The sequence below is a fragment of the Condylura cristata genome, unplaced genomic scaffold (genome assembly GCF_000260355.1).
Source record: "Condylura cristata isolate star-nosed mole 26May11 unplaced genomic scaffold, ConCri1.0 scaffold00003, whole genome shotgun sequence".
NCBI lineage: Eukaryota > Metazoa > Chordata > Mammalia > Eulipotyphla > Talpidae > Condylura > Condylura cristata.
Genome location: NW_004567104.1, coordinates 23,496,731 through 23,511,781, shown reverse-complemented (window position 1 = coordinate 23,511,781; position 15,051 = coordinate 23,496,731). Strand labels below are relative to the sequence as shown.

Below are 15,051 nucleotides of genomic sequence, written 5' to 3'. Positions count from 1 at the left end.
TTTAAATACTTCTTTGTAGTTCCCAGGTAGGTTTCAATAAGGAAGTTGGTGGGCACAAGTTGGTGACCACTTTTTTGAGTTTATTAATATTTAGCAATCACCATTTATATGAAAGTATAATAACTGCATTTTCTAAATGAACATGTTATATCTTTGTCTAATAGAATGTCAAAAGCTATGATACTGATGTCTACAGTATATTATTTTCTCATATATATTAAAATAATACATTAGAAAGAAATTTCTACCAAGGCAGTTTATAGCATAGAAAGGAAACAAAAGATGAGCAAGAGAAGACAGCCCTGAAATTTTGGGCACTACTGTTTTTATAACCCTCTTTTTTGGAGGAATGAGACCAAAATCGAACTAACATAACTGGACATAACTATGTCCAATTCTAGAGGAATTTCAAGTCCATATGTCTGTTACCCATCTTATTTACAGATGACATCATCTTATTCAATGTGAATAGTGAATATCAACTTTGATATTAGCATCATGATTTCTACTACATCTCAATCATCAAATTCTACAAATACGGACCAGTGCCAACAAACTTTCATTTTCAAAGGTCTTTATTGCTAGAGTCAAGTTTTCAATTCCAGCTCCTGAAAATAACATGCCAATGAAATTATCAAAACATTAGCAGAATATAGGCTTTCAGCAATTTAAATACACTAATATCAAATATTCCACAAAGGTGTTTTTTTACTGGGCCTTTCCTTAGAATATTATATTGATGCCCAGAGTTCTTTTTGCCTCGGACTTCTAAGTGAAGACATAGAACAAAGCACAGCTATCTTGGACGGGGAGATTAGGTGGTTAGCTGCAGCAGAAAACTCACACCCTACAAACTTCACAATTCATGTTAGCATCAATTTTTTTTTATTATTATCATTTTTTTTTTTTTGATGAAGTACCATTTTCTTACATCCTTGCTGATTTTTTTTTTTTTTTTGACAATAAGAGGAATTGTCCCCTCAGGCATGGTCACATTAAACTGTCCCACCACTAAAACACCCATCGTTCTCTACATAGTCCATTGCGTTCTCTGTCTTCCTCTATTTTGACCCTCTTGTATCTCCACCCCTCCAGGATGCCTCATACTTAGGGTCAGCTTTCAAGGGTTTCTTTTAAGTTTTGTCTTGGACCCTTTGTTTTGATTTCTCTATATTCCACATATAAGTGACACCAACTGTTATTTTTCTTTCTCCTTGTGGCATGACCACTTAACATTTTCTGGTCACTTTCTTGACAGACTCAAGATGAATGCGTTCTTTTGTCAAAGGCTTGTCTCCTTCACAGAGGAGAGTGGCACACACATATTACAGGTCCTGTGACTCAAAAGACTAACATATTTTCTGTTCATAGGATTTTTTTTTTGTAGCTTTTATAGCCTTGGATTATGTCTTCTTGAGACATTTTTTGGGTAGCTAAGAGACAAATATTGACCAAACTAGTGAAGTTTGGCCCCTTCAGAGTCAGACAGTTTTGTCAGGGTAATGTAGTGAAAAATACACTCAAATGAAGGTCAGGAAAGTGTGCCAATAAGACAATAAATAAAAAGGTCCCATCATGTCACAGACATAAGCATACACACCAAGCCCATACCTCCTGCACTGCCCAGCGTTTGGAGCTTTGGGTACTAAACCTTATGGACTGAAAACAGAAAGGGAAATCTAAACTGAGAAGACATAAAAGGGAGCAGTTCACCATACGGACATTTTTTGGTTTTCATTACTCATGAAATGCCCTCTTATTTTGTCTGTAGTATGATATATAGTATTTGTAGTATTGGCTAAGATGCCTATAAACATTTCATAAATGTGAAGGTGTCAGTCTTCTCTTACCTTAGACAGTTAGCCTGTAGAATAGTCAGTCGTCACAAGGTTCAGCAAACCACAGTGTCTATAACAGACAGTAGAAGTTATTCATAAGTACCAAGTTCCATGTATCCATTAGTAACCATCAGCTGTGTCCTACATTACAAATTATTATTATTCATAACATTCTCACATTCATTATCTTGTTTCACAATTAAGAACCCAAGAAGAAATGAGAAAGAATAGTCTTCCTCATAATTGAGGAAACCAAAGGTCATGGAGGCAAAAACAAGATAAGGCAAAAATGAAATCTCTGACTAGCTTCACAAACATAAAAATGAGCATTACTGTCTTCTTGTTATAGATGAGGAAAGTGAAGATCAGAAAACGCTCCTAACACTACACATCACAGTATGTGTAGAGTGTATCTGGACTCTCTAACTCTGTGTAGGGACAAGTAATCTTTCCTAGATATCTTAGTTCTCCTAGGATAGTAGGTCTGGAAATCAGAAAGACAAACACTGATTTGATCCAGTAAGCTTGGTGGAAGAGTGAATTAAAAAATAAAACCAGCTATTTGATTGATATAGGAAATAAGAAAAAGACATGGGATTTACAACCAGTAAAATTTGAATTTCTCTTACCAAAGGCCTTAGGTAAGCTACTTAAACTCTGAGTGTACATTTCCTTACATGTAAATGAGAGTTATAGTAACTATTTTACAGTTAAAACTCAGTTAAACTTTTTTTTGGAAGAATATCTTCCATCATTTCATATCTCTCTATATAAACAGGAATGGCATATAAAATGATAATGTTCCTTCTTCTGAGTCCACTTACATGATCACAAAACAATTTTATTAGCATGCAAAACTAGAAAATACCTCTAAAGTGGGCATATCTTTGATTTTTACCTCCAGATTTAAAATAATGTTCATCCATACTAACCACATATGGCCTCACCTTACAACAACACAAGGAATGTATGTTTCAGAAGGCAAAGCCTCAAAATGTAAAAAAGAGAGTTGAAAAACTAGTTTTTTTTTCAACTATAAAAAGCAAGAGATACTGCTTTAAGTGAAAATTATAAAATTGTGTTATACATCATTTTACATCGTGTGTCTCTATTGTGTCTTAGGGTCAAAGAAATTGTGCTTCCAAAAACATTTGGAAAACAGGCAATTTACCACAATTGATAGAATTATAGGTAAATATAAAACCTTGAAAGTTTTATTAAAATATCCCACATTCATGTAGGACACAAATCTGATAAAGAACAGAACATTGTTGATGGGATAAAATCAAGAATTTTTTTTTTTTTATCATATGCTACTGAAATGCAAACATTCATTATCTTTTAACGTTATACTTTATGGATTGAAAAGTATCACATGATCATTATATTTCAAATCACTCAGTAAAAATCCAGTGAGATCTTATTCCAATTTTACCAATAAGGAAACCAAACTTCAAATATCACAGTTAATATAGGGTAGATAAAAATCTGATTTTGCCTCTTGGTCCAAAATCAGTGAGCTCCCTCTTAACTGCATGCAGCAGACACCCATTAGAATATGATATGTGCGGAGGGAGAGGAACAATGAGTGTATGTCATGGTCCAAGCACATTTACTATTTGGTTCTGCTTCATTGGCAAGTAAAAACAGGGAGCGTAGCCTTCAGATTTGTGGTCTAACCAGAAGGTGACACATTATTTAGCTGAATCAAAAGGAGTGTTCATTGTAAGTGTGCCTTAACACTCTCAGCTCGCCCCTGAAGTCTCAGAGACACAACTTCCCTGGGCAATCTATCAAAACACAAGCCACAGAAACAACAGAGAAGCTGGCACCACTGAATTGTTGACAAGGGATTTTCATCCACAAGGCTCATCTTAAAGCAGTAGAGAAGCTGACACCTCCTCAACTGAGGTTTCCCAGACCTCTTTACACAGTTTGTGTTAGTGTGCTAGGTACGCCCCAGGTATTCCCCGATGAAATGAGGTTCTCCACCAGACCCAGAAAGATACCTGGTGGACGGGATTGATCCCTTTCTGGGTTATGTGTCATGAACTCAGTGATTCTTGACTGTCCCTATGTGTTTCATGACTGCTGACCCAAAAGCTGGCAGATTTACAGTTTTAGTCAGACCACCCATTCTCTCCCAATAAAAATAGTCTCCCTTTCAGAAGCAATTTAAACTAAAATAATAGTCTTGAAAAAATACAGTCTCTATCTAACTTGTATCATTTTAACCACTATTAGAATCTATGTAAAAGCAAAACTCACCAAATGTAATTGGAACTGTTAGAAGATAATGGATAATTTATTCTGTATTTCAGGAATAAAGGAGGGAACAAATAAAATCAAGAAGTAGGGAGGTTATAGGGAATAAAGAAAAAAGAGGAAAGTAATGAAAGGATATGTGAAGTGAACAAAGCAGAACATATTTATTTCAACAGGTCACTCATTCACCCAGGTATTTCTAAGTTGACCACTGCATCTCAGGACATTTTAAACAATGTTACTCTAAGATGATAAATCTAACTAACATACATGAGCAAAAATTCCATCAGAATTGCTAAAAGCATTATAAAAATACCTCATACTATGTGGCATTTTTCAAGTGCTAACATACAAATGAGTAATATGACATATTCTTGTACAAACGTCCAGTAAACCAATAACTATGTAAGTCATCAGTTCTGTGACACCTGAGTTTATTTCTGAAGAGAGTTCCTGGTTGAGGGCTTTAGCCCTCTTATCACTAGAATTCCCAAATCTTTTGAATTGGAAGTTAGATTAAATATTCATTTTTGGAGAATTGTCACAGGCCTTAACCTTGATTACTCCTAAATTATTGCATCTAGACTATGTGCATTTGGTAAATTTTACATAGAGGTAGAGGATATAGTAAAAGGGTTATTTCTCCCAAGATTTGTTTGCATTAAACAATGTTATCATCTTAAACATCATTATTAGAAAGACTGCCTCCAAAAGCAATTGAGCTATTAAATTAGACAATTAGACCAAAGACATCAGAGGACAAACACAAATGTCCTCCATTCCCATCATCAAATTCTATATGAAGAATTTTTAAATGCACTCTCTCACCCTCTTCCCTAAAATACTTATCAAAAATACAACATATCCCAGGGCTTATGAATGATTTGGTTGTCTCATTAAAGTAATGTTTGCCAGCATTTAATTGCTTCCCTCCCTGATTTTAATTTCCTCACCTGTCAGCATCTATCAGAGGCACTGAGATCTTCTGACATCCTGGCTGATTGTGTTGAAATTAATCAGATTTTTAAAAAGTAAATTGCTTTGGCCTAAAGGTAGTGCTCAACTTCTTAATGTGATATTTATAAAGGTTCTATCAATGGAACTTATAATCTAAAAATTAAATGTGAAACTCAAGGAGTCCTAAAGAATAAAGAAGTCTTAAGCAAAAATACCAGTAGCTTACAAATTACCAGCACAGGATTTTAATAGATCAGTACATTAAAAAAAAAATCAATCAACAAGTGATTACTGAATATCTTAGCACTTAACACCAATCAGTTTTGGATAAACAGGAGAGTAAACCATACAGCTACCTCAGAAAGTTTGGGGAAACTGTAAAACCTCAGCAAGCTAAACTCACCCTGAAAAGAAGCTATATTTTAAAGAGCTATATTGTATTACAATTTTGGACAGTTATAACTTCATGTAGATTAATGATTTTACTTTCCTTGAATCCAGTGAGGTCAAATTAGTGCTATTATCAGTATAACTGCAATGTTTCATTTGACAAGTGGCAAAGTTGAGGTATAGAATACTGAAGGGACCCCTTCTCAGACACCTTGTTATAGGCAGGTGTGGTCTTGTGATCTAAAGAAAATCAGAAAATATGTTTTGACCTCTTGGGAATAAAGAGACAAAAAAAATTCCTTATAAATCCTCCAAACATAATTATTCAGTGTTAATTCTTGTACAAATATCTATCAGTGACAGTGCTTAAGATGTTAAAAACTCACAATCAGCAAGCTCTTTTATAAGAAATAATGCAATGATGTAGAAATGTTTTGTAATGTCTCCTACCATGATAAGATTATTTTATGTAGTTATGCTATCACTCACAATTTGGAATATAAAAATATGCATTCATGTAGTAATTGGGTCCCAAATGTGAATCTATGGTGTCATCATATCTGTTTTTCAGTCATTTCGCTAGTTCTAAGACCCTTAAACTAAACAGAAGAGAAGCCCTGGTGGCACAAAGGGTTAAATCTCAGCACTTTGAAGCACTATAAAGTGGCTATCTACAGACAATGTAGAAGGAATTCAGTTTGAAGCCAGGGAGCTGACCCACATGTCACAGCAGACCTCTCCTGTCTCCACTGCTGCTCCCCTCAGCAGTGTATTTCAGTAGATCTGCCTGTTCTACTCCTCACCGTCTCCAGTGAATCCTCTTAGCCCCTGCACCAATGCCCTATACTCCAGTTCTTGTATGTAAAAATAAGTAGACCTTAAAAAAAAAAAAGTAGAACTACCCAGAAGAATGGGAAATGCTGCCTCCACTTTTGGGTGGGGAATGAAGTGGTACCACTGAATTCCTTGAATGGAATTTAGAAGTTAGTTTTATAAATGAATATGAATAAACCCTGTTATGGGTCTTATCATTCCACTGGATTCTGAGCTCCTTCTCAAACTTTAAGCAAGTCTCCTGTTATGAAACTATTTGTGACCCAGAAAGGTTTGGTGAGGTAGCATTTGTTAAGTGTAACACAACACCCTGCATCATCGCAAGATCATGAAAATTAGCACAGTCTTATCATGTGTGTCTTAAAGAGAGAAATTCTGACCAACTCAATTTCTTGAATTCAGAATCTACGCCTTAGTAAACAATCAAAATGTTTATTGAATGAATGCTTGAACAAATAAAAAATGTATTCTAAGTAGTTCCTATGGAATCTAGCTCAATGCACTTAAAGTAATGGTTAGTAAATTATAATTGTATTGACATTAATGACACATCTACTTTTAAAACTATATTGTTTAATTAAATAATTCCAGAACCTAATGAGTGAGTGGTTCAGTGAGGTTTTAAGTAACATGTGATGAACCATTTTCATTAATTCAATAGAGTTAAAGTTTCCCTAGGGCAAAATAATAAAAACTGAACATAGTAGAGATGTAGGCAGAAATTGAGAAAATTTATAGAAAGAAAAACTATTTTTTAAAATTCATGTTTAAATTATACAAGGTGTAATTTTACCACCTTCCCTGGTGGTGCAGCGGGTTAAATCGCAGCACTAAGAAGCTAAAGCCACTTCAGCATGAGTTCGATCCCTGCCTGCCCTGAAGGTGATCCACACTGTGCAGCAGACCTTTCCTCACCACTCCAAACCCCCCAGCAGTGTACTTTGTCGATCTACCTGTTCTGCTCCCCACTCTGTCTCTGAATCCTCTCACAGCCCCTGTATGTCTGGCCTGCACCCAGTTCTGATTACATAAATAAATATTTAAAAAAAATTACACAAGGGGAAACAAATCTAAAGAAATGGTAATTTTTGTAGGATTTATAGGTATGATGAAACCAAAAAAGGAAAGAACAGAAAAAGTAAGAAAAAAAAAAAAAGTAGGGGCAAATTCTTGAAATAATGAATTCTAAAAGTCAGGTCATATGTATAAAAATGAAAAAGAAAGAAATCATTGTATAGATCAATGACCAAAAAAAGTTAATTGAAAAGTAATACTTATGAAACATTCATGTTTCTGTAATAGGAAAACATTCTACATACTTTAAACCATACTAATATTCTTGGCAGTCATAATTAAATCCATTTTGCATCTGAGCAAACCAGAAAGACAAATATCATCAAGAACACATTCCTACTAAGTTATTATTTACTAGAATTCATAGCCCTTCATTTACCACATAAAATTATTAATTTCCTAGTTTACTAAGACAGAAAAGAAGCAGGCTTGCCAGAGGATTTTAGAATTTGGTGACTGATAGAAGTCCAGAAAGTGATGTGAAAATAAAGAAGGCATAAAGAATATGAACACCCAAATATTTTAAATTCCTGGTTGTAGGTAGCAAGAGAGAGACTGAAAGTTATCTTCAGATATGACGAGACATTTGGTTGATAGTCAACCAGTATGTGAAAAGATGTTCATCTTCAGTTATTATTAGGGAAATGTAAGTCAAAGCATATTGAGTTATTACTTCACCTATGAGTTATACCAAGAAAGGAAGCCAAGTGTACCCAGTATGTTGTTGGGGGGTGGGAATGAATGGAGCCATTATGAAAAATTATATGGCGATTCCTCAAAACAATTAAAAATAGAAAGTCCAAACAATCTAGTTGTCCCATCTTATTTAAAAAAAATGAAAAATACAATTTCAAAGAGATACATCCATATTTATTGCAATAGTCAAGAACTAGAAACAGCTTAATTGCCTACTGACAATTATTGGATAAACAAGATGTGGTATATATAAATATGGAATATCACTCAGCCATTAAAAAAAAACAGAAAAAATTTTTTTCATTTGTAATATTATGAATGGATTAGAGGGAGAGGGTATTGTGTTTAGCAAAATAAATCAGATAGTGCAAGACAAATACTGTATGATTAGACTCGTGTGTCTTATATGAGAAACCAAGCAGGCAAATGAACTAAATGTAACAAAGATGAGCTTTTAGACTCCAGGACAAATTGGTGGTTGAAAGAAAGAAAGGGGTTAGATATAGATAAAGTGAGGTGATCAGATTAATGGTGAAGGATAAAACTGAACTTCAGTGGTGAACTTAATGTGATTGTGGTTTATAACATGATGGTGATTTATAATGATGCACACCTGAAACTAGTATATTATGATAATGCAATGTTACTTCAATAAAAAATAAATTTAAAATATCCTTTACAGTAAATCAATTAGTCAATAAAACTTTCTCCATGTAACTGAGGACTTGTCATCTACTAGTCATATTACAGCTGTGTAAAATGTGCAATACCACTGTTTGGGGTAGAATCATGGAAAATTGAGTGTCAAAGCAAATGGGAACGAGAACTTTAAATGTGAAGCTGTCCAGTAGCAGAACAAATTGCCTCGGAAAGATCTGGAAGTGTTCAAGTAGAGGCTAAATGACCATCTGCCAGGGAAGTCATGTGTCACATCCGGGCAAGGGAGGAGTCCACATTAACAGATGGGTCATTGCAATGCTGTGTCTCAGATACTTAACTAACCAATATCAAGAGAGAAGAACAGTTTCAATCTCTAGATAAAGATGCCAAAAATGCCCTTTGAAGAATAGTCCCCTAAATAAATGAAACATTGACTCAGCACATCTATGGAGTTCTTATGAGGTGTTAAGCACAGGCAGTTACTATGCTCTAGAAATTTTAACTAGGAGGCAAAGAGAACATTTTGAAGAATTAAAATGGAATTGCTATTAGGTGATTTGTAACTCTAATAAATGGCCATGAAAAAGTATAACTAGGGTATGAAATGGAAAAAGGATGAAATGGTTTGCAGGTAACTAAGGGCAAGAAAGATCAGTTTTGTAGGAAGAAAAGGAATAGATTTCAGGAAGAGCTAGTTCATGTGGAGGCCAAAGGTCAAGTCAAAGCACACTTTCGAGTAACTAAGACAGCATGGAGAAAGAAACAGAAGAATATTAGAAAACAGTTTTACCCAAAAAGCTCATAGGTTGAGGAAAGCAATCAAATGTCAGGTAAGAAACAGAAAAAAGTGAGATCTTACAAAGAACATTCAACATTCTTGAAAATGATAGAGAAATGTATTTGAGAATCTGCAAGCTTACTTTCAACAGTTTGCCAGATTTGTTCATTTTTATAAACGCAACCTCTCTCAACTTGCAATTTCAAGAAGAGCTACTCTAAAACAAAACAAAGGTGTAAAGAGAAAATGTAATATCTGAAAGCATCCATTGCTTTTTTCAACGTTCTTCATTATTATTGGACAGTCTGACCAGCTCTTCTCAAAGAAAACACCATATGAGCTATTAATATAAACAAATGCAAATAATAATTTTTAACTGGAAAATCTCCCTTCTATAGGGGAAAAAAAGAAGTTTTAATAGAGAAAGGGGTGAGGGAGAGTTATACTGTGAGATTATGTGTAGTAACATAAAAGATAATGGCTGTGAATAGTTATCCTTTCTGAGACATTTAATTACTGTAGGTGAAGAAGCAGCTGCTTCAACCCAAACTCACTGATCCTTTTTCCCCCACAAAGCTGGAATTCTAAACCAGAAAATGAACAAGCAGTCAACCGATCCTTCAGCTTCTCTTGGTATTGGCAAAGATAAAGTGCATTCTTTTTCAAGAGCAGCAGTGGTTCCTACTTAAAAGCAGAAGAGAGGGCAGTGTGCTTGGAGTGCACAGTTGGGATAATATGCAAAGGGTTTATATGGGGAATAATATGGCAATCTTCCCAAATAAGGTCAAGAATTATAAACGCCTACCTCAAAAATGGCTGAAACTCAAACAGGAAATCAAAAGAAAGAAAAGAGGAATGCACTAACAACTGGCTTCTGGTCCCAGCCCCACCACTAATGCCTGCAGCTGTCTTGGGTAGGTCTCTTCCAGCTCTCCTCTTTTATAAAATGAAAGGACTGGATTAGATCTGTGGCTCTGTGTCCACAAAAAAATTGGGGTTCTCTGGGTCTTTTTTTTTTAATTTATTTACTTATGCATACAGAACTGGGGTACAGGCCAGAGGACCAGAGGTGGTGAGAGGACACACCAGAGATAGAGAAGGGAACAGAACAGGCAGATCCATGAAGTACACTGCTGAGGAGAGCAGCGGGTGGGTCAGGAGAGGTCTGCCATGCCATGTGGTCACCTCAGGGGCAGGCAGCGATGGAACTCATACAGAAGTGGCTTTAGCTTCTTAGTGCTGTGCTCTAACCCGCTGCGCCACCAGGGAGGGCCCTCTGGGCCTTTTTAAGGGCCTGCAAGTTCCTAATACAACTAAGATGCAATGAGTCCTTTTCACTATGTTGACTATTACACCAATGATGCATTAAATCAAACTGCATAAAAATGAGTGGAGTTTTAATAATAATCAAGGCAGTGGCACCAAAATATACTGACAGCCATTATACTTTTTACCACCAGGCACCACACTAAAGAGGAGCTGATTTCACTGAACACTGCCCTTAATGCACAGAAATTTGTCAATTTTATTAAAACTTAATCTTTGAGTATTCAACTTTTTAATATTCTGTGTGATGAACTAAGGAGCATGTGTGAAGCACTTCTGGTGAATCCTGAATTACAATGGTTGTCTCCAAGAAATGCCTTTGTGTGATTGTTTGCAATGAGGGTTGGACTAATAGTCCTTTGCATGGAACACCATTTTATTAGAAAGAATGGCTGGAAAATTATGGACATTCAGACTTGGGTTTTGCCAAATACAGTCTGACAAATAAACCAAGAAGGTCGATCAGTTCAAGGAAAACAATTAAAAACATTTATTGCCAAGTTTTTAAGTGAATGCTAAAATTTTGAAAACCTCAAAACTAAGACTATACATTTAACATCTAGCTAGTACCTAAAATATATCGATGAAATCATTGGTGATGTTAGTGCAATGTGATGTCTTAATGTTAAAGGAAGAAACATGTCAACATTAGGAAAAGCTTTATAACTTGGTAAATAATATTTTCCAAAGGACTAAGGCATAATGTAATAAAATCATAGGAAGAGATCTACTCAAAATGATTATTAGAACAATGGATTTAAGATAACAAAGTATTTAAAATTTATTGATTTCAGATATCGCATTGTAATTGAACCTTAGAAACTACTCTGGAATCTGTCTCCCAAAAGGGTCAATTAAGGCTTTTCTTAATCTGTCTAGAGTAGGCATTTTCCCAATTTGTATCACCTTGATATGAGAAACTAAGGTTAACTGAGCATCTCTGAACCTCTGAAGAAACTATTACCAGCATTAAAGAATGCATATATGAAGATTTAGGGATATCTCCAGAAAATAGGCATTTTATCAGAAAAACCTAACTACTAAAGTCAAGGCACTTTTCCAGAGGCAAGGTTTTGTCACCTGAAATCATCCTCTTGTCACAGGAAGTCTTCCACTCCTTTGTATCTGGCTTATCAGACCCCTAGAATCAGTATTTGTACCACTTTTCTCCTTGAAATTTAGGCTTGCATAATCATTGTCACCCTCCTGCCCATGTGCATTATTAAATTGGTTTTTCATTTGCTCACCTGTCGGACGCAGTTTTGATAACTTGCCAAATCTAAGAAATATCCAAAATCAAAAAATACTCATACTTCTGTGAAGTAGGCACTGATTAAGAGGGCAGGTAGTTTAGAATCCACACTTCAATACTACTCCTGGTCAAGATACAGAATTCTTTCTTAAGCTGCTTCTTCAACATAAAATGAGAATGCCATTAAGACCTATTTCATAGCTCTAGTGAAATTACCCATTGAAGAGTTTGCTGTATGCAATGCCCAAAATATAGTAAAAACTCAGTAAATCTTACCCATAGTTACTATAACTAGGCTGTCTCTTTCCAAGATAGACTATTTACAATGTTCATGACACAGGAGAGCCATATATTATGCGGTGATCAAAATCAAACCCAGTGGTTAAAGCACACAGCTTCATAAAAACAGAGAAGCAAGCATGCAGAAGGATTTGTTTTTCACCTCAAGAGCACGGGATCTTTCTTGGGTGAAGAATAAAAGAAGTAGGGTTGTAACAATCACTTTAAGTTCATAAACTTGCTATGGTCAAATGAGCAGTTTGTACTCAACATCATTCTTATTATTGTATTGACAGGAGACAGGACAAAAGAAGAATCACTATAAATTTCTGATTAGACAAGAGAGAAGACTTTCAGTTTTTCCTCTGTTTGAGTAAACAGTCATGTTCATTTTCTCTCTTTAGTTTGTTTGAAAAACAGAAGAAATGAGATTAGGAAGAAATAAGAATGCTCACAATCCGAGGTCAGGCCAAAAGAAATAAGGATGACCTCACATTGCTAAGAATAGATTACAGGTAGGAGAGAGGAGAACCTTGATATATTTCTTTAGATTAAAAATATACTTGGGAGAAACAAATGTGCATACACTCACAATGTCTTTATAAAGTAATTAATCATTAAACTATTTATACTGATGAGGCCTAATTTCATTTTAAAGAAAAAAGCATAATGGCATCTTTACTTCATTTTCTTTCATCAACTCTAAGTACAACCATTTCAAGTGTCAATATCTTACTTGCCTGATAAGACTTGAACTGCTGATTTAATAGAATGATGTAAGTTATGCTTCCAGAATAATGTATAGAAATGATCATGCCCCCTTAACAGCACTTGGATCTTCAATCAGGAAATTCAATTTTAGCTGCAAAACTATGTTTTGGCAAAAGTGCAATTGAACTCAGTGTACTTGTCACATTTCTAAATATACTCCAGTCACCATGACAACAAGGGAGACTGATGGATCGCTTAAAAGAGTACGGTATATTTAATTGTCAGCATTTTAAACTGACTCAGAAAAATGCTGTGTGATAGGTCTACTCACCATGGTTACTGCCAGCTGAGTCCATAATAATAAAAGGTTCACATACGCACATTGACAACGTGCGCACAAAGAACGTAAAAATCCGAGGGCCTGTATTTCCAACCTCACCAAATGTCAGACTTAATGTTTTAGAAAGGACTTGTTCCCATGAAGGTGCCACTCAAGTAACTCGCTCCCAGATCATCATCATCTGCACCTGCACCCAAGGCCACCAGAGCAAATCCAAAAGCAAAGTCAACACCTGCTCCCTGTCTTAGACTAAAGACAACGATGAACTAAAGAGCTTTTCTCCTGAACAGATCTGGAATAGGGCAAGAGCAAGACTTTGTTCTTTGCTCCCAGATTGTCTCTTAACAGATGATAATCTTCAGGGAGACATTCATTTCCTAAATGATAATTTCAAAATCACTTTTTTGCCAGGCAATCTCTGCAGACTGGGCATAGAAAGGCAACAAATAGACATGGCCCCCACCTTCAGGGCGAGGTCATCCAAAGGCGAGTGGAAGACCAAGATAACTAAATAATCCATGAAAGAAAATGAAATAATCCAAAGTGATCTAAATAAAGCCAAATAAACTACTATAGTTTACTAATATAGTGCCTAGCAAATAGTAAGAACTCTGCAAAACTTTGTCATTACTATGTCATAACTAAGATATTTCTCACCAAAACACATTGCAATGTACAGAAAGAAAATAAAGTCATCCTAACCATATTCTCAGAAAACTGTAAGAAGGCTAGAAAACAATATGATGAGAGAAAGTAACAGGGAGAGAAAAGATATGCTACTTTGGCTAGAGATTAAGGAATATCTGTTCAACATGACATTTGTACCAAGCCTTGAATAAAGAACTCTAAAGCATCCATGGACAGAAGGGGAGGAGGTTGAGGTGGAAACAAAATTGGTTTGCACAAAGCAAAGGAAGGCCTTTGTTTAGTGTACTGATAGATGGCTAAGTGGCTAGGGGTGGGGACAAAGAAGACAGAGGCCACCCAGGTTTTGCAGAACACCAAGGTTTTTAAAGGTTTCTATCATTAAAGCTGGTGTAGGGTTTAAAAGTAGGGTGCGTGGGAGTGCAGTGTTATGATGTAATGTATATATTAATTTCTACTTTTATTACTTACACATTAATGAATAATATATTTAATTAATAACTTTCAGAAGATCACAATGTGAAATGGAGAAGGGCTATGAGGTTAAAGCATCACAGTATCAGGACCATTTGTCAGAAAGGCCAGCGTCAAGTCAATGTAACGGGTGGTGACTTGGATTGAGTCATATCAGTGCTCTTCCTACACCATGTCTACCCTCTTGGCCACCTCTTGTGAGACAGATGATGAAAACAAGTCAAAGTCAAGATATATCCTGAAAGCAGAATACATATGCACTGGCTACATATGTACCCTGAACAAGAGTGATAGCAAAATGAAGCAGACTAGACTCTACAGCATGATGGGGATGATGTTCCATGATTTAGAAGGCTTGAGTGGGGCCTGAGATGCTGCATTTCTAGCAAGCTCGCAGCTTGATGGTGCTGCTGCCCATGAAGCACACCTGACAGCCAGGACTCAAGGATAATCTGCAGACCAGGAAACCAGGAAAGCACATGGCAATTAGAGCTTGACTTAGTAAGTAGAACAGAGAAAAGAGGGAAAATCC

At 35.8% G+C, this 15,051-nt stretch overlaps 1 protein-coding gene across 1 annotated transcript in view; it reads right to left on the bottom strand.

Moving 5' to 3' along the window:
- LPP (LIM domain containing preferred translocation partner in lipoma) overlaps positions 1-15,051 on the bottom strand; it is a 561,646-nt gene that overhangs the window by 460,866 nt on the left and 85,729 nt on the right. Inside the window, exon 3 of the mRNA XM_004675087.2 lies at positions 1,851-1,908. The gene's annotated coding sequence lies outside the window, so the exon portion shown is untranslated. The remainder of the gene's footprint in view (positions 1-1,850; positions 1,909-15,051) is intronic.